This window comes from Triturus cristatus, chromosome 2_1 (assembly GCF_964204655.1).
Source record: "Triturus cristatus chromosome 2_1, aTriCri1.1, whole genome shotgun sequence".
In the NCBI taxonomy this organism is placed as follows: domain Eukaryota; kingdom Metazoa; phylum Chordata; class Amphibia; order Caudata; family Salamandridae; genus Triturus; species Triturus cristatus.
In genome coordinates, this window is record NC_140581.1 from 410,153,141 (window position 1) to 410,174,360 (window position 21,220).

Sequence of the window (21,220 nt, forward strand, 5' to 3'; positions counted from 1 at the left end):
ACAACCTGCAACACTGTCACTACTGAACAGAGGACACAACTGGTACAGCATGTGTGTAGAAATTAGCCACCCACATGTTGGCATAATTGAAAACAGTAAAAAAATACAACTCTAGTGTCACATCAGTGATGTTGTATAATGATTCACTATCCAGCATGTAATAGGTGTCTCCTGTTGAAAAATGTGGATTGGACACTGTCATGCAGTCTGCTTGTAAACTGCTTAAATGCATGATCATACTTGAGATAACCATGCAACAGCATCTCACCTTTACATTGCACAGAGAGAAACATCAGCTCCTGTACAGCAGCCTAGTCTACTCTTCAATGCTGAAGATGAAGACATCTTAACCATCAAACAGGGCATCCTCCAAGAGACTCCATTGGCAACCCATCTCTGGAAGCAGGGACATCCAACAGCGTTGTTGAAGCTTACCCCCTGCATAAAACACCCAGCAGCAAGCACCTACCACCACAGCTGTCTCCCAGGACCTTGAGGACCCACTTCTAACATTTCAATGCCATGCGGTAGAGGTCCAGCAGGAGATGTCTGGTCAGGTGCGGGTGGGGTTTGATAGCCTTGCGGCCAAACTAGATGGGGTCCGTGGGTGTCTCAGTCCCATTAGGGACCACCTAGAGTCCATTACAGGCACCCACAGTCCGTTCCATGCTCTCCAGCATTCCATGGCTGACTTCGCTGGAGAACTGACTCAGAGTGGCTCCAGCGATGTCACTAAGGAGATGCGTCAGATGAAAATGATCATGGATAACATGGAGCAGATGCAGGCTTCCCACTTGGCAGCCATGGCTGCATACCACAGAGACTTTGCTGGATTCTTGCAAGCCCTGCAGCTTATCATCACTGCAGTGCTGCCTCAACATTTGGCACAGATGAATGCTGCTGCACCTTCAATATCCACATCTCGTCCCCCTGGTGTGTCACAGCCTCACAGTGCTCCAGACAATCCTCCATCACACACACGGGAGGCACATGACACATTAGAGGAGGAAGATGTGGATGAACCAAGAATCTTGTGAAGAAGTAAGCGGAGAATGGACTGTTTCTGCTTGGAACTCTGCCTACCATCATGCCTCGGAACATCAGCTTCCACTGTCTCCTAAATGACTCTGCTACACTCGCCTTGGACTTTAATATGGATTGCCAAATTTTGCATTGCTCCCAATGACACTACAATCAGCCGGCTGACTGAACTGTGCCTCAATCTCAACATGTCTCTGGACATTTCCCCCTCCCAAGGACTCTCTCTGGCTCCCCACTGGGCATTCACACAATGAGGTGTTATTGCAAAAAGAACTGGGTTAGTCTGCTACCTCAGTTACTGCAATGTAAATAAAAATAATTGAGTCATAAAGATGTGTGTTGCCTGTGACCATTCATGTTTAAATGTGCCAACAATGCAAGTTCAGGTTAGCCATTACTACTAATCAAGGAACATTTGGCATCGGTGTCCATGATAGGCATTTTGAGGGCCTGACACGTGTGACTCAACCAGTGCTCAGATCTGTAAGACAACACTGTCTCAACAACACAAAAATACTCCATGTCCATGATGTTGATCGTGACTTAGAACAATACTTACATCAGTGTAAAGCCACATGAAGTGTCTAAAAAAACATTAAAAATATATACTTAGAAGAACTACCCATAGTCAATGTTGAGGACAATGTTTAAATAGATGTGTGTCATGGCGTGACACATGTAAAGACAGTTCCCTCAAAATGTCACATATTTGAAATAATTCCATCTAGCAGAAAGAAGAGGAATGGTGTAGGAAAGCATAGCCTTAAAAATTGTTACTGGTTCAAATCCATGCTCAGGTTTGCTGTAACGCACATCACAACTAACCTCGTCCAACACTTGCCAATTTGTTCACAGGGTTACCCACATTGTACAAGGCAGTCTAGAAACCTGTAAAGAGGCATTAGGATGACTTTTTAAATGATGCAAAGCATACATCCCCTGCACTCCCACATGGAAATGAAGCTGTTGTGGGGACCGGTCTAATCATAGATGTCCAAAAGTATCCTGACACCCTACCCACAGCATTCAACCAATTGTGTGCAGAGCACAATGCTCACAGTGCATCCTGTGTAAATCTGTCCTTGCCAAATAGTCACAAATGGATACATATTTTTCATACCACTCAAAAAATCTTTTCATAACTGAACTTTGTTACCCTAAACTTCAATCAGTTTGGTTAAAACACATTTCAAATGAGGATTGATGGTAGCCTGTCCCTTGAAGATGTTGTAATTATATTTGTAGATATTCAAATTGATTGTGTGGGGATGCATCTGTCTTAATCCACTACCAATTCAACAGGATATGTCCACACAGCAAAAAAGAATGGGAGCACAAAGCATCAACCATTGGCAAATTATTCTTACAAAAAACAATCTTTAAAAACTAAACTAATGATACTGACTTATCCTAAACTACCCTAACCTAACTTGTAATAATATTAAACCACACAAAACTAACTAGCTTACCTAAGACTATACACATAACAACATATATTAAACATAAACCCACCTCCCCCCTTAAGGCACATCCAGGGATGGCACAAAGACTCCTTAATCTATATATCAACTAACTAAACATATATACTAAACAAATATATATTTTTTGTATTTTCTAAAAAACACATCAAACCCCCACCCAAAGGAAAAGGAAACTTAACCAAAAGCACTAAAAAGAGACTATTGAAAGAGTAAAATGCTAACTACACCTAACACTATACTAGCCCCACACTAAAACAACACTTGACACTAACTAACTACTTATTCTATGTAAATGATGGTAAATAGGTGAGGGGAAAACGTTGGACTGTACATGGTGGGAAACTAAACATCTATTGACCATCAATAGGGGAGCCCCAGGGCCCCCTTAATGTCCATGAGGTGGCCCTTAATGTCATCATTGTCCCGTTCAAGTCGGGCCACCCGAACATTCAAATTTTACATAAGCCTTCTCTTCCTCTTTGTGAGGACAGACCTCTCTGTGTCCTGCAGCTCATGAGGATGTCCCCGGTTGTGCACTCAGTGAGAGGGCTAGACTTTGTGTCGAAGAGGTGGGTGCCGCATTTGGAGCAGCTCCTGATGGCCCTGGGGCAGCTGAACTTTTCTTTTGTGTGCCACAATTTAACCCTGCTGGGCCAGGTATTGGCTGGGGCTGGCTCTGGTGTGTTGTGGATGTAGGCAGGGTAGCGTGTTGTATTCCAGCTTTCTTAGTACTATCTGTGACGGGCTTCTACCTGCCAGAATGCCTTTCCTCGTGGTACTTCTTTGCCATTGCCTTGAATCCCTTAGCTACACACCTGATGTGAAGGTAACGTTCTTTCCACTGGCGGAACTGATGCTGCTCCTCCGGTGACATGTTCTCTGAAAAGAAAATACATGTCCACCAGATTAGATCATGTACACATGTACTTGCCAATCTGTGGAACTATGCATATAATTGACCTGCATGCAAGGAAAGAGGGCATATGTTGCATGAAGCATTGTGTGCCAGTCAGTGCTTAATTTGTGCGGGTGCTTTCCGGTGCTTAGCACCTACACTCTAGTCTCCACTCTACAAGCAATATGAGTAAAAATTGGCTGCACGCTGCTCACTAACCTCAGAGTAGGATATATAACGTGACTGCGTGCTGGTAAAATATATCAATTACGCCTTTTTACAAGCCACACAATTACTGCCAGAAAGTGAAACTGCCTGGGTCCCTGCCTCAGCGTAGGTCACCTAATATCATACAAAGCAAAATGGTCTAAAGGAATTAATACTCAGAGAAAATTTTTGAGTAGAGCACGTTTAATTACTCTCTCTTAGGTAATTACTCTAAAAAGATTCTATCAAAATATTTTTCAAACTACATAGAAAATGACATCTGCTCATGAAGAAGAACATGTATACACAAAGAAAATGTACATACACAATGACATGACATAAATCAAAACATACAGTAAGACATCAATACTAACCCTAAAACCAACTGTTTTCTAATAGTGTCCTCCTTACAATTTCTGAAAGGGCCACTAGGAGGTAGTCTAGATAATACACTGAGGTCTCTTAACTAGTATAGACCATCCTAGTGTACCATTAAACAAAATCAACACAATATTATATTTCCGCGACTCCTCCTTTTGAAGTGTCTACGCAATCGCGTTTCGGCCTTACTCCTTCTTCGGCCTCCTCAGGACAGGGTTAACACATAACTGCTGACATATTCAAATAAAGAAATCCCACCGCCACAATTTGAAAATAAGGCGGTAATTCGAATTACCAGGGTCCTAGGTAGTCTGTAGTACCTCCCTAACTCAAATGACGGCTCACTGCCAGCCCACAGCGCAAAGGGTCGCTATCAGTATTCGTTTCCTTCGCTGGAAGTGAACGTCACAATCACTTGGTAAAGCACGGGTTTGTTCACAATTCCAAACTCCGATGTCCGCCCACCATCCGGAAGCGTAGGTCACCGTCACACCCCATTTTACAATTGTTCATGCGCTACCAATGAACAGTTGCAAAATATATTAATAGCCCGCCCGTCCCTATGTGGCGAATCTTCAAGTGTGTGCCCAGATTCTGACCAATAAGCATTGTTTTCACCCGTGGCCCGCCCAGCATACTGGGCAGCTGCAGAGCTAATCATCAGCCGACGACAGAAGCAAGAAGCGTGTTGCGCAGCAGGCCTCCATCACAGATTAATTAAGGCTGTCATGGTAAGTAATTACTTTCACTTTGTAACATGGTTCTAATAATCATGACAGTGTGCACCAGTGTTCATTGTTATATTTATTTCTCAAAGCATTGACATGGCTCAATATGCTAAATAACTTTTTATAGTGTGGGGCCCATGACTGCCGCACTTCCTCCACTGCTGCTGGCTTTTCACTTTTGCTGTAAAATATATCTTTTGTAAAGTTAAAAGCAAGCAGCAGCGGAGGAAGAGCTGCAGCCATGGACCCCACACTATAAAAAGTTATTTAGCATAATGAGCCTTGTCAATACTTTGTAGACAAATATAACACTGGACACTGGTAAACGGCTGTTGGCAGAACAACAAGACTAACTGAACGTGCCACTCGAGGCAAAATTCCCATTCAGATAGTCTTGTTTGTCTGCCACAGCTGTGTACAAGTGTTGCGTGGTATATTTGTAAATTCACCCCAAGACTGTTTCCTTCCTAACTAACTAGAGGGAGTGGGACACATTTTCTCTGCTTGCATTTCAGCCAGCCTTTGGCAGCCTACCGGTGCCAACGTTAAATTCAATTGATTTTAAACATTTGTGTAGGGTGATGATGTATTTCTGGGCGGGAGACCCCATTGTAGTCTAAGAAAGATATTTTGCCTGCTCGGAGAGTGAAGATGAGAATACAGAATGGTGCTTTCTGAAGAGACTGCTAAAAGAGAGTGCGTGAAATGCCTGCCTTTGAAAGGCAGAGAGATGAAGGGCCCAGTATTAAGGGCAAACAAAAGTGAGCTCCACATCATGGGCCAACATTTGGGGACAGAAAAAAAGGAACATTTCGAACAAAAAGTGAGCCAATCTAATTTTGCCATTAACTTGCACTCAACTGGATGAAATAAAGCTGCTTTCTTCATTATAAAAATTGCACTCCTGCCTAAATAGGAATCTCTGATCCATAATATTCAAGCCCTTCATTTTGACATCTTCAGTGCAGCGATTTTTCCTCCTCTTTTCACTGTACTTTGCCATCGCAGACTCCCCTTTAAGGGTCGGACTGGCTTATAGGGCAATCAGATCATGCCCGATAGGCTGTTGTGTGTGGGCCATTGTTTGGGCTCTTTGTGGGCCTGTTTTATAGTCTGGTTATTTTCGGGCCCAGTCCAATCCTGCCCCCTTTGCCTGCACAGATGCACCCAACAAAGGGGCCGATTCCGATTTCGGCCGGAAGGGCTCCGAACGATGGTCGGAGCCCTTCCGACCGAATTGGAACGTGTCGGACGGATTCCTTCCCGACAGAGCCATTCCGATGGGCTCGGTTGGAAAGGAATCCGACTCGGATTTCCAGATGGCTGATGACAGGCTCGGAGAGCCCGTCCGCCTTCTGGAAATCCCTCAGTACTCCCCCGGTCGCTTCTTTACGACCGAGGGAGTACGGTGGCAGTTTTTCACTGCTTTTTCGTGCTGTCTTTCCGTCACGAAAAGGCAGTCGGAAACTGTCTTTGGGGGCCCCCAGTAGGGCCCCCATGGGTGCGAGGCTGCTGAACGGCAGCCTGGGGCGCACCTATGGTGCCCCTGTGTGGATCCCTGCACCCGGTGGCCGGCACCTTGGGTGCCTGCCACAGGGTGCAGGTATGAACTGCATCCCTGCTTTTCACAATGCAAGCTTGCATTCCGCTCGGAATGCATGCTTGCATTGTGAAGTATACGAGTGCGAACGAACCCTGTTCAGTCGCATCGTACTTGCAGGGCCGTAACCGACGACAGCAGGTCGGTCGGTTAGGCTCCTGACTGATGTCGGATGGACCTGAGTCGGTCGACATTGGAATCGGCCCCAAAATGTTAGTATTTAAAAAGCAGTTATAAAATTAAACAGCAAGTATTACCTCTAGTAAGTTAATCTACTATTGAACAAGTCAATGTAAGCAAAAAACAACTCGTTTAAGCTGTCAGCACAGATTGTGCATCTCACTGGCCCCTCCATAGGGAGTCTGATGGTCTTCGTGATTGAGTCACAGGTGGGCAAGGTATGCAAACGTCACACTCAAAACTGAGCATGTTATACTTAGCTCAGTTCACCAAGTATGATGACTTTACCAACTGTGCCATACTTCGTTTGAGGAAGTTTTCCATGTAGAAAAAGGTTTTGTGAGAGAATTTTCAAGTTAAAGTTGGGATTTTGTAGGTCTAAATTAAGAGGATGTTTTCATCACTAGTTGCTTTAAAAAAACGTTTTATATGTTGGGCAAGGATCTAAAATGTTCAAAGTTTAAAAAACAATGTAACATAGTTATGGAGGCGGGGTGAGCTTCAGAATTTCACACAATCATACTGGGATATCATGTTAATTATTACATGAGAAGCAGGCATGAGGAGGGCTTAAGGGCCGGTGAAAAAGTAGAGGAATGCAGACTGTGAGGGGTATCAATGCCCGACTGGCGAGTTGCAGGTAGGACTTGAAATGTGTAGCCTGTTCTGATGACTCTCACTAGTTCAGTCTGCAAATATGGGACAGCCCGGTTCCTGCTGCAGAGGGCAATACTCTCCGCTGGTGTTAACCATCTTCATACAGACTGTGATACCTTCTGAAGTGTTTTGCTTTTGATATGGATGGTGGAGTGTGGCGCTCTTGATATGGATAGTGGTACCCTGCTCCTAGTCTGCAGGAATCTCTTACTGAGTGGGACTCCTCTGTAGACCTTAAGGTGCAGACACTGACTGTGATACTCTCCTGTCTGTGGAATCTGCTCCTGACGTTAATACACTCTTCGTCCACAGGCCTTTCATATAGACTGTGTGTGATGATACCCTCATACTCTGCAGGGACTCTGATAGGGACTGTGATCGCATCCCAGTCTGCTGTGCTTCAGTTCCACGACTATCCTCATGTGAGGGGCTTAGATATGGACTCCCTGACTCTTCTATTGTGAGGCGCACCCACCATAGCATGGAGGATGTCCGATAGTAGCCAAATGCTGTCCTTCACAGCACAGCGACACCCCTAAATCAATGATCTCTAAATAGTGTAAAATTCCTTTGGGTCTGTTGAACATATTTAACACATTAGTACCTTTAGCTTGCAAGCATATGCTGGCTGCCTTCAGAATATTTCATTTTGTGCTTTTTCTTAAAATCGATTAAATTGAAGGGGTGTGCATTTTGCTGTGGAAATGACAACTATATTTAAACCATTTCTATAATCCTTATCTTGGCATGTATAGATTGCTCTGACAAATGATCATTTTCTACAGCATGTAAAATACAAAGTAGTCAGCAGGGGAGCTTGCAGTTAAAATGTAAAACAACCCTTTAAGTTTAAAGTTTGCTCAAGGTTGCCTCTTCCCTTCACAAAATGTGCATGTCACATTCACTTGAGAAGTTTGGAATGCCACAATACCTGCAATGAGCACACATTTAAAAGGTACGCATCTGTGGTGTATGCCTTGAGTTCATGAAACTTATATAGTTAGATATGCTCCTGGTCATTACTGACTCTGGGAGAGTGCCAGTGGCAGAAATACTCCCCAGGCTTCAGTGGCACTTGGACCGGGGGTGAAGGAACAACTGATAGAGGCCTATTTCTCATACTTGCACTGGTGACCTTTGCAGCATTGTAATGCAACTGATAGCTTCTCCACTTGTTAGCTGCCATAGTGGGGTTGTTAATACACTGTTAGCTGTCTTTATATATTTCATCTGTATTTCTCAAGGAAAATAGGTCTCAATACAGTCTGTTGTTCAACTCCTCTTCTATTCTGTGAGAAGTACCTGTGTGTGTGTGTGTCGGATGACATTATAAATAAATACCTCCTCCAGATTCCATACAATGCTCAATACGCCATGCACTTGCCCAAAGCTTTCAGCAGTGTTACACAGATTTAGTTATAAGAGTAATCTAAATACTTCCTGTTCAACTTCTTTACCTTTTATCTCAAGCAATGCTTTGCTGGGTCTGGTACATCAGTGAGCTAATATATCCACTCCAGGAATCTGTTTGATCTCGAGCATAAATTTAAATAATGGTGTGGCACTTGGTCTCTCATCTTTCTGAGGTCGTTAAAACTAGTGCCATTGAGTTGGATAACAACATTTTTAATTTAAGGCCCTGTAGTGGGTTCGGGTGACAGATACGCAGGCTCAGGCTTTAAGAGGTTCTAGGGAGTCTTTATTTCAACAGTTTACACAGTAATCCGTTCCCACTGGAGGGCAGCTGCCTGTGGTAGGTGTTGCTTCGTTGGATATCTTCCAGGGTATTCCCTCTCTCTCTTGGCGGTGGCTCGGAGGGGTGGTCTGGTCTGGTCTCTCCGGTGTACACGCCCCAAAAGATAAAGGAAAGCAGGTGTCAGATAAACGCTGGGTACTGTGGTGACGTTAGGGCCGGGAGTGAGGGACACCGTGTTGGGGAACAGTCGTTGCATGCCTAGGTGCTCAGGGGAAGGTGTTGTGGTCTGATCGGGGCTGAACTGGCTACAGGCGGCTTTATTCAGAAGCGTTTTCCCTTCCCCACCCACCCTGCAACTTTCCCTCGTACCTGCTCCAGCCACGCTCCTCCCCCGGGAACGTGGCGGGGCGCCTCACGGATGCGTTGGCCTCCTGGCTTGTAGGTTTCTCCCCTCGTAGTCGCCACGTCGAGGTGGGTTCTTCCGCCTTCCGTCCGGCCTCCGAGGTCAGCCCTTCTCCTCCACTCCAGCTCCGTCGTTCCCGCTCCCTTCCGTTCGGGCTCGTACTCCTCTGATGTTCCCAAGTCCGTCTCACGCTCTTCCACTCTCCTTCTCTCCGACTCCCGCTCCTCCAGTCTCCTTCTCTCTCTCTCGACCTCCGGGGAAACGCCGTCCGTCGTCTCTCTTCTCGGACTCTCCTTTGAAGTCCCGCCGATGAAGACGTCATCCGGGGGAGGGGCTTCCACGCAGGGAAACTCCGTCTTAAAGGTATGGTGCTCATCCTCTATCGTCCAATCGAGGCGATTGTACGGAGCCCAGTTGTCCAGCCGGGAATGTCCCTCAGATGCCTGCGTGGTGAGAGAAGGGTTTTTAGCGCAATCAAGTGCCGGACAGTGACAGTCAGGGGTGTTTATGGCACCGCTATCCCCTACCCCGTCACACACCTCCCCCCCTGGCGTCTCCCGATCGGGGAGAGGAAAGACCCGTGACAAGAAATCGGCGTTGCCGTTGTCCTTCCCTTTTCTATGTCTCACTGTGAATGCGTATGGTTGCAAGGACAAGAACCAGCGCAGTATGCGTGGGTTGGAGCTACGGTTCTGGTACATCCAGCGCAGAGGCGCGTGATCTGTATATAACAGGAATGGTTTGCCCTCCAAATAGTAGTGTAACTTGTCAACGGCCCACTTGATGGCCAGACACTCTCTTTCTACCGTGGGATATTTGGTTTCCCTAGGGAAGAGCTTGCGGCTAACAAAGAGCACTGGATGTTCCAACCCGTCCGCCCCCTCCTGTGATAGAACAGCCCCGAGACCCAATTCGGAGGCATCTGTGGCCAGAATAAAGGTCCTAGAAAAGTCGGGGGAAGCTAGGATTGGTTGTGTGGTTATGGCTGTCTTTAGGGTCGTAAAGGCCTGTACTGTCTCCAGGGAGGGATGTACCAGGTCTCGTGGTTTTGCGTTTTTCTGGAGCAGATCAGTAAGAGGGGCTGCTATGTCGGCAAATTTAGGTATAAACCTTCTGTAATACCCTATAAGTCCCAGGAATGCCCGTAGTTCTCTTTTAGACTGTGGGAAGGGGGTCCCATCAATGGCTTTCACCTTTTCCGTTTGGGGGGTTATTGTCCCGTCTCCCAGTACGAAACCCAAATAGTTCACGCGGTGGAACGCCACCCTAGACTTCTTGGCGTTCACATATAAGCCTGCCTTTTTCAGGGCGGTTAAGACGGTATCCACGTGTTGTAGGTGTTCCTGCCAGGTTCTACTGTGTATGACGATATCGTCAAGATATGCGGAACAGAAGGCCGTGTAGGGACTCAGGATGGCGTTCATGAGGCGTTGAAAGGTGGCAGGTGCCCCATGTAGGCCGAAGGGAAGGACGGTGAACTCGTACAGTCCCTCCTCTGTGATAAATGCGGTCTTCTTCTTGTCGCTTTCTCGGAGGGGCACCTGCCAATACCCCTTCGTTAGGTCAAGTGTGGTGATGAATACCGCGTCCCCAAGTTTCTCGATCAATTCGTCCACCCGCAGAATGGGATAAGCATCAAATGTTGAAATGGCGTTTAATGCGCGGAAGTCCATGCAGAAACGCCGTGACCCGTCTGGTTTGGGCACCATCACAATAGGTGATGCCCACTCGCTCCTTGATGGCTGGATGACGCCCAATTGCAGCATGTCATAGACCTCCCGTCTTATGGCTTCTCGTCGGGCCGCAGGTATCCTGTATGGTCGTTGTTTCACAATCTTTCCTGGTTGAGTCTCAATGACGTGTTCCACCAACGTGGTTCTCCCTGGTAAATCCGAGAAAATGTCTTTAAACGGTTGCAGCGTCTCCATGAGTTCTTTCCTCTGTTGCGTGGAGATCTCTTTGTTCACCACAAGTTCGGTAATCTTGGAATCAGTATTCTGACCCGTGGGTATAAGGAACTGGGCATTTGTCGGTGGGGGTCCTATCCACTTCTTCAGCATGTTTATGTGATATGATTGGAGTTTTGTGGGGGATACCTGCAATCTATAGGTCGTATCCCCGATAGTCTCCCGGACTTCATAGGGACCCACCCACTCGTTTTTGTTCTTGTTGGCGATCGACGGCAGGAGAAGTAGAGCCCAGTCCCCCTTTTGTAACCTCCGGAGTTTCGTCCCCTGATCGTAATACCGTTTCTGTTTCGTCTGCTGCTGTTCCAAATTGGAGCAGGCTAGAGCCTGTAGCTTCCCTAACTTGGACCTGAGTCGTTGGGTGTAGTCGAGAAGGGATCTCTGTTCTCGGTCTTCTTCGGACTCCCACACGTCTTTGGTTATCTCCAATAAGGAGCGAGGTTGTCACCCGTACAACAATTCAAAGGCCGAACAGCCTAAACTGCTTTGTGTTTGTGCCCTTAAGACGTACAACGCTAGGGGTAACAGACGGTCCCACTCCTGGCCCTCAGCTGTGAGCATTTTCTTTAGTGTTCCCTTTAGGCTTTGGTTATATCTCTCGACCAGACCGTCTGTCTGCGGATGATATACAGAGGTACGTAGGTGGTGTATATCTAGGGTTTTGCATACTTCTTTCATCAATTTAGAGGTGAAGGGCGTACCTTGGTCCAATAAGATCTCTTTAGGAAATCCCACGCGAGAGAACAGCTCCACCATTTTCTCCGCGACATGCATTGTAGTCGGGGTGCGTAAAGGAAAGGCCTCGATGAATCTTATGGCATAATCAACCACTACGAGGGCGTATAGGTGTCCTTTCGCAGATTTCGGCAGGGGTCCAATCAGATCCATTCCCACTCTCTCAAAAGGTCTTCCGATTATGGGTAGAGGTCGTAACGGGGCCGCAGCGGGGCGGTGTGTATTTTTCCTTTGGCATATCTCGCACTTCATGCAGTAGTTGTGAACATCTTTATATATCCCTGGCCAGTAGAAGAATCTCGTTATGGTCTCTGTTGTTTTCTCCTTTCCGCTATGCCCTGCTGTAAGGTGTGCATGGGCAAAGAAAAGGACCTGTTCTCGGAAAGAAACGGGGACTAACAGCTGTGGAGTCCCTCCCTCTGACCCCTCCCGGTACAGTAACTCGTTTTTAATAAAAAAACGGGGAAACTTTTTAACCTCCTGGGTTTGGGTCACATGGGCGCTCTCCCAGGCGTTAAATAGGGTGGTGTCGTTAGCCTGCGCGAACCGAAAACTGCGGTCCAAAACCCATGGTTCTGGGGCCAGGAGATCAGCCCTGTCGAACCTACTCTCTAAAGGGGCTGTAGCCATAGACCCGGAAAACAACGCCATAAACTCCGGGTTGTCCACCCCCAACAGCATCTCCTCAGGAAGGGACTTCACCACCCCCACTCTCACCGTACAGGGGCCTTTGTTCGCGGGGTGTATAGTTATCTGGGCAAGGGGATACGGTCTCACGTCCCCGTGTACACAACGGATGTGGACCACTGCGCCTGGTAAATACTGGTGTGGGAGTATGAGATGGTCCTGTACCACCGACTGTCGACAGCCTGAATCTAACAATGCTCTCACTGTCCTCCCGTTCATCTGCAAACTCACGTAGAATGAGCTCCCCATCTCGGCTGAGTACAGTACGGACCGTGGCAAGTATCCAACTTCCATCGGCTCCTCAGTGGACCGCTTCCTCGGGCAGAGCCTGGCTATATGACCCCAGTCCCCACAATCGAAGCACTGGGGCCCTCGGACCGGAGGGGGACCCTCCATCCGCATAGGCCGGGGTCAAGAGGGTTCAACAACGCTCCTCTGCTTCTTGTCTCCTTTTCCGAGGCTGACTCCCTTTTGCCCCTTTTCTCCATCCCATCCCAGGGACTTGGGTTGGGCTCTTGCATAGTTGGCGGCCATTTCTATGGCCTCATCTAGCGTTAATCCTGAATGTTGTTTCAGCCACCTCTGACTGGCATATGGCAAAGCCTCCATGAACTGTTCTAGATATATTTTAGTCATCACATCCTCCATTGTACTAGTCGACGGCTTCAGCCACTTGTCGGCGGCCATCTTGAGCCTGATGAACAGGGTTTTGGGGTTCTCTCCTGGTGGCCCTCGTTCCTTCCGGAAGCGGATCCGGTAGGCCTCCCCATCAAGCCCCAGATGGTTAAGTATAATTGTCTTAATGGTAGGATATGGGACCAGTCCCGAGGGGTTGGCCAGCTGGTAGGCAAACTGGGCTTCCCCGGTCAATAGGGGAGCCAAAAAGTGGGGCCACTTTTCCTCCGGCCACCCCAATGCTCTGGCGACCCTTTCGAAGTTCATAAGAAAGACGTCGGGGTCTTCACCATGGACGTATTTCTGCAAGGAAATACCTGATGGGTTAGGGATAGACAGGGGCCGGCGGTCTATGGGTACCGGTAGGGTAGGGACCAAGCTGGTCTTCTGTATGCTGTCCAATTGAGCTGTTATGGTGTTTTGGAACAGGACCCGGTCTGCCTGTGCTGACGTCATCTGTCGTTGGATTGCCCATTCCAATTTCTCCTGTCCCTGGACGAGGTGCTGGATTAGGGCGTCCATCTTTTCCATCCAGATGGACCTTGTGGTGGTAAATCCCACTTCTGACACCAGTGTAGTGGGTTCGGGTGACAGATACGCAGGCTCAGGCTTTAAGAGGTTCTAGGGAGTCTTTATTTCAACAGTTTGCACAGTAATCCGTTCCCACTGGAGGGCAGCTGCCTGTGGTAGGTGTTGCTTCGTTGGATGTCTTCCAGGGTATTCCCTCTCTCTCTTGGCGGTGGCTCGGAGGGGTTGTCTGGTCTGGTCTCTCCGGTGTACACGCCCCAAAAGATAAAGGAAAGCAGGTGTCATTTAAACGCTGGGTACTGTGGTGACGTTAGGGCCGGGAGTGAGGGACACCGTGTTGGGGAACAGTCGTTGCATGCCTAGGTGCTCAGGGGAAGGTGTTGTGGTCTGATCGGGGCTGAACTGGCTACAGGCGGCTTTATTCAGAAGCGTTTTCCCTTCCCCACCCACCCCGCAACTTTCCCTCGTACCTGCTCCAGCCACGCTCCTCCCCCGGGAACGTGGCAGGGCGCCTCACGGATGCGTTGGCCTCCTGGCTTGTAGGTTTCTCCCCTCGTAGTCGTCACGTCGAGGTGGGTTCTTCCGCCTTCCGTCCAGCCTCTGAGGTCAGCCCTTCTCCTCCACTCCAGCTCCGTCGTTCCCGCTCCCTTCCGTTCGGGCTCGTACTCCTCTGATGTTCCCAAGTCCGTCTCACGCTCTTCCACTCTCCTTCTCTCCGACTCCCGCTCCTCCAGTCTCCTTCTCTCTCTCTCGACCTCCGGGGAAACGCCGTCCGTCGTCTCTCTTCTCGGACTCTCCTTTGAAGTCCCGCCGATGAAGACGTCATCCGGGGGAGGGGCTTCCACGCAGGGAAACTCCGTCTTAAAGGTATGGTGCTCATCCTCTATCGTCCAATCGAGGCGATTGTACGGAGCCCAGTTGTCCAGCCGGGAATGTCCCTCAGATGCCTGCGTGGTGAGAGAAGGGTTTTTAGCGCAATCAAGTGCCGGACAGTGACAGTCAGGGGTGTTTAAGCACCGCTATCCCCTACCCCGTCACAGGCCCCCTCTGGTGAGTATGTGCTTTACAAACATACATAGTGTGAAAAGGATACAGAATTGTATTTTAATCTTTTGCTTTTCAATTTCTCTGGAATATTACATTGTCATTATTCCCTCTGTCCCACAATGACCCTGTACTTTTCACACTTGTATCCATTCCCATGAACTCCTTTCTTTCCTTTGTTCCATCTTTTTCTTTTCCTTTTTCTCTTCCTCAGCACCTCCAGACATGCCTTCTTTCGTTTTCCTTTTTCCATTCTTGCTTCCTTACACTGTCATTCATTCCCAATCCTTCCTACCTCCCTTGGTGCATTTCTTCCTCCCTTCATTCCTTATTTTCTTTTTTTCTGCTCCTTCCTTCATCCTTCTTTAATTTCTTCCTTTCTTATCCTGAACCCTTCCTTCAGTTTTCCTTCCTCCTTTCCTTTGGATTCATCCATCACACATCATTCACTTCCTTTCTCCCTCTAACCCTTCATTTCTTCCATTCACATTCTTTTCTTAGTTCCTTCTTCTTTCATCCATTACTTATTTATTTCATAAATCCAGTACTCTCTTTCCTGCCTGCATTTGTTGCTGCTTTCGGTTATATATTCCTTTCCTTAATGCCTTCCTTTCTTTTAAACACCACAGTACAAGCACATTCTTTTTAGTTTGTAAAGCTGCCTCAAATCCTCAATTGACCTTTCCTAAAGCTGCATTTTGAGATTTACATGCATTATCTAATTTGAGTTCACTTTTAAGTTATTGTCATAGGCTTTCCATATTTTATATTAAGTTATGTTATATTGATTTGTATAGCGCACTAATGACCCGAGAGGTTATCCAGGCACTTTGGCAGGTATGTAGATGGGAAGCCCCGAGGTGCTTATGTGAAGAGACAGGTCTTCAGCTTCTTGTGGAACTCAAGGGGTGAGGAAGCTGCTCTTACGTGTTGAGGCTTGTGAATGTGGGTGGTGCCAATAAAGGAAGTGGGTGAGGCCACAGGATGAAGTGGGCGGGGCGGGGAAGTGGGCGTGTCCTTCTAAAAAAATTATTGCACCTGCACTTCATATTTTACAAATTAAGCACTGGTACCAGTATTAACCAGCTCCGCGCATTTCTGTGCAATGACCCAATGGCATAGAAAAAGCTGCTGTATGTCAACCACACATTTGGCTGCACTGTTTTTCCAAACAGTGGCTGTGTGAACACATTTATGCTAGTGCTAAGGAATGCACCCTCGCTCATCAGTGCTATGCTGTCTGATCCTAGCACATGTTAGTCAAAGTTATGCAAGGAAAACCATCATGCACTTGATCCGTCAGTGAACTATTGTGTTTTGCATGTGTGACACACTCTGATGACCAACTTGTAACATGTGAATTGGAGAACTGTTGAGCATGTCACTATAAAGAGCATAATATCGACATATTTTGCACTCAGTCTGAACATCAGACACTCCACGATATTGAAAGTGCCCCTGTGTTAATGGTTCTGTGTGATGATGAATGGGCTTAGCATTGTAACAATGTCAAACCCTCAACACCTAAATGCAGTGTGAAAGGATGTCTAATGCATGAGTCGACATTGTCCTACGTTGATTTTTTCATGCCTGCTTCAGCACTGAGGGGGATATGTACAATGAAGTGGCTGAGTGAGGCGTTAGCCGTCATGGCTTAACGCCTCAATTCGCAACTTCAGAAATTCAAGGCTGCACCATATTTACAATGATATGGTGCAGCCTTGCGTTACCCCCGACGTAGGCACCCTTGCGCCATAGTGCAAGGGTGTCTGCGTGCAAGGGAGGATTTTTTATGTGTAGGAAGGTGTCCCTTCCTGCACATAAACAATCCTAAAATGCCATTTTGTCACTTTTATGTGTACTGCTTCATGCAGCACACATGAAAGTCACAAAATGGCATTTTTCTTATATTATTTATGTACAGCAAAATACCTGAGATTGTTTATATGCAGGAAGGTCCCCACCTTACTGCACATAAACAATCTCAGGTATTTTGCTTTTTCCATGTGTGCTGCACAAGGCAGCATGCATGGAAAAAGCAAAAACAAAGAGAAATCATGCATTTCTCCTCACTTCGTCAACTTAAGACATAGGGTGACTCATCAAAATCAATGGGTGTTGCGGTGGAACGCCCACCGCAACACCCACTGCCCACCACACCCCTTTCACGCTAAGCATTGTGTGAAAGGGGGCCTTATTTACAAGGCAGAGTTAAGCCACGGTAAGTGGCGTAATGCTGCCTTGTAAATAAGGCAAGACCCCTATCGCCACGGGAACGTCACCAAAAGTGACTTCTCCTGGTGATAGGGACTTGAACCTATGCCCCTGAGTCTGAGAGAGTCTGTCCAAGACAATGTTGTGACACCAAACTTTTCTTTGGTTACACAGGCCTGCTTACTTGAATCAGCATGGAAATGATTCACAGGATTTAATGAGACAGAATTGTGTACCAACAATCTGTGTTACATTGGAAGAGTTTTTCTGACAAACTTGTTGATGTTTCATCATGTCAGTCAGCCCTCTGTGACACGTACTCACGTTGTCATTGTGGTCATGTGACCTGCTCTTTGAACAACTAACTGTCAATGTCAACTCGAACTGCAATTAGACAGGAAAATTACCAACATGCACATCAGTGCTGGGTGTCAATGTGTTCCAGGTCTGTTCATACACATCAACATCATTACTCAAATGTATCTTCTTAAGTGTGTACACTCCGGGATGTACCTACAATGGCTGGAGTGATGTACAAAGTTTGTATTGATGGGCTCATAATTCAGTTGCTCACTATGTACCATATTCACCAGAGAAATTATTCCATGCAAAAGGGAACATAATTACCTTGGTGTAGCAGTGGACATGCAACATGTCCACAAGCTGACCTGTACACATTACACCATGTCAAGGAGCCATGATCATTGTGAGTATTTGATCAGATCATGCACAATACATCACATATGTGTTTGACCATTGTACCTAAATGACATATCAAATTAAATGTGTTGTGAGTACACACAGACACAGCTTAAGTCAAATCACTGTTTTGTGGTGACGCCATGGGGGCAAACATCATATGGTGATAGTAGTACATTCTAATTGATTTTCAATAAGATTGTATGCGGATTTTTGTCACTAGTTCATGTCAGAATGCCACATCCCTTTGCAAATGCTATCGACAACAGATGTGACATGTTAAGTGGAACAAACTTATCATCATATACAACGGTCTACTATTGAAATTGCTGCAGCATATCTGGAACCCTTGCACAATCATGTCATGGCACATAGATATTTGTGATGCTGCGTGATCAGCTCTATAACATGGCTATGACATCACCCACATCATGGAATCTATGCTTTCACATAGATAGGGTGTTGAGAATTATATGAGGCTTTGCAACATCAAGTCAGGAAGGGCAATGTTGTCCTCCAGCATCACATGGTGCTGCTGTGTATAATTCTTGACTTGATGCAGCATCATCACACCAGAGGTGAGGTTCATGTGATGCACATCCAGACTGTGTACAACGACATACAGGGCCCGTGGCATTGCTTGAATATGTCAATACTTACAATCAAATGCTAGGAGCGACGCCCTCACCTGTGGCGTTTGGGTCCATGAATGTACCCGGTTCTTGCGGCAAGGGGTAGGTCATCAATCCAGGAAGCACTGAATAAGGGACACTATACCTCTATGGTATACGGCTCCCACAATTACATACCCACTATTCCCCCAAGTATCTTGCTTGCAGACGCCGGTCCGGCAGATGAGACAATTACTTCCTTATCAAGGAACATCCACGAAGAAGTTGCTGAGATCACCCTTCTTGAAGTCTCAAATGCAAAAAAGAAACTTCCCACCAGCACAGCACTGGGATTAGATAAGTTTCCAGGGGATCTTTTTCGGGAAGAACCAACAAGATGGGGCCCTTACCTGTGGGTACTCTTTAATGCCATAATGAAAGGTATGCCGATCCCTGAAAACTGGGCAGGAGCAGAAATTGTACCAGTTTTTAAAAAGGGCTCTCCACTTGTCCCTGCAAACTACAGACCGATCAGTTTGATCGACGTCACGCAAAAACTGTTTGCACGGGTACTTCAGGGTTGAATGGAAGATAATGAAATTTTGAGCCCATATCAAGCCAGATTCAGGAAGAACACTTCCACCGTAGATCAAATATTTAGACTTCAACTTATATTTTGGAAAACACTGAGAATGGAGGGTGGCAGCCTCTACCTAATTTTTGTGGACCTGAAAATTTGGTGCCCAGGGTTAAGTTATGGGGGGTACTTGGAGATATGGCGATCCCCTCCTACCTCCTGAGCATGCTTATGAGGCTGCATGAAGCCAAGTAAGATGTGGGAAAGGAGGAGAATTAACTTCACGATTCCCAGTTGACAGAGGAGTGAGGCAGGGGTGCGTGCTCGCAACTAACCTGTTCTGCCTCTTTGTCAACACATTGATTGCCCAACTCATTGAGGTTAAGAATAATGATGCCCCAAAGTTAGCAAACTCAAAGGTCCCAGCATTGATGTTTGTGGATGACACCCTCTTAATGTCCAAGTCGCCGATGGGAATACAGAGGGTCCTGGACAGCTTTGTCATCTTTTGTAACAACAGGTGGCTAGAGATAAATACCTTGAAGACCAATTTTATGGTCTTCAACCCAGCCAAGACAACACACCCTAATCCTCCCTTAGATGACATTGTGCTGGAAAGGGTCTCGGTATTTGACTATTTGGGTGTCACCCTGACAGAAAATATGGAGTGGGTGCCACAAATCGCTAAAGCCAAGCTCAAGTTAGCCCAGACCACCGGGGGAATTGCAAAATTACTTAGAGATTCCTCCTCTAAGCCCGCTGCGCCTATAATAGAAATCTATAAGGCACAAGCTAGGGGTGCAACAATGTACAGGGCCGAACTTTCCACTTGTTCCTGTAGTCATGTAAGTAAAGTAGACAACAGCTTCTTAAAACAGATTTTGGGTCTCCCCTCAAGCACCTCCTTAATCCCCCTGCGGCTGGATTTAGGTATTAGACCAATTGGAGATGAGATTGGTCTAGGACCCCTAACTTTCTGGCGTAGATTGTGGGTGACCCCGGAACTGGCAGAATATTGGTCAGAAACAAAAGAGTTACTGGGTTTCCTGGGGGTAGAAACAATTGCTTGGTTTGCACATATAAGGGAAGAGTGCAGTAGGCTAGGTAAACCAAGTCTCTGGAGCAATCCCGAGGAAGCACGCTCTGCAATTTCATGCACTTAACTGGTGAAAATTTTCCGAGCACATAAATTGGCAGTCATCCATGGGAACCTGGCTTCAGGTTATCTGACAGCCGAATTCCTCACAATAAAAGATGAGTATAAATGTGAGCCCTTCTTGGATGACATTCTACCTTTCTCAGCAAGAAAACTATATCTCCAGTTTAGATTTGGTACCCTTCCACTTCGTGCCTTTACTTGTAAATGGTCTAAAACTGCCTTACATGGGTGCCCAGCCTGTAACCACCATGAGGAGACAGAGCTCTATGTTTTATGTTTTTTGTCCAGGCTACAAACCTGCAAGACAGCGCTGGCACATACAGTTGTGCAGGAACCTAGGGTTTGTGCATTACCAGGAGGCATTTAGAGTTTTGAAGTTTGACACCTCTAAGCCCATTATTTTTCCTGTTTCTCAATTTCTAAATTCAATGTGGTGCATGCGCTAGACCCTCTTAAAAATAGTTACACCAGATGCAAATGCATAAACTGTTTTTACCTTTTACAGTCTAACCCAAACAAAAAAAAGAGAAAAACCTGTTTTCAACTTTTTTACTGTTTTAAATGTTAATAATGTAGATGAACGATGTGTTAATTTTCATACCGTAAGTGTAATTTTTTTTATCCTCAATGCGAGTAGTACCGATTTAATTGGATCTATTGATTCTATGATTTCTGTTAAGCACTTCTTGGCCCGTGAAGCCGATTAGACTCTCACTGGACCCATGCTGTGTTTTTTTCCCTCTGTTATTAATGCATTTGCACTTTCTTGAGGTTCTTGGCATTGCTCATAGGTTTTTGCAGATAGTTCTCTGGGTACATAAAGATGATGCACATGTATTTTTGTATGATGGATGGATTCTTTTTGTATTCATTTTTAATTGTCAAGATTTCAATTGTATTGTACACATACTTTTATGGTCTTAATGACCGAAATAAAGGTTTTTGAACTGAACTATGTGTCACAGATCGCCGGAATCTCTTGAAGCGAGGCTACTAGAGCCATTAGGTCATCCTCTGCCTCTATGGGTACTACACCTACAGCGATACAACATGGT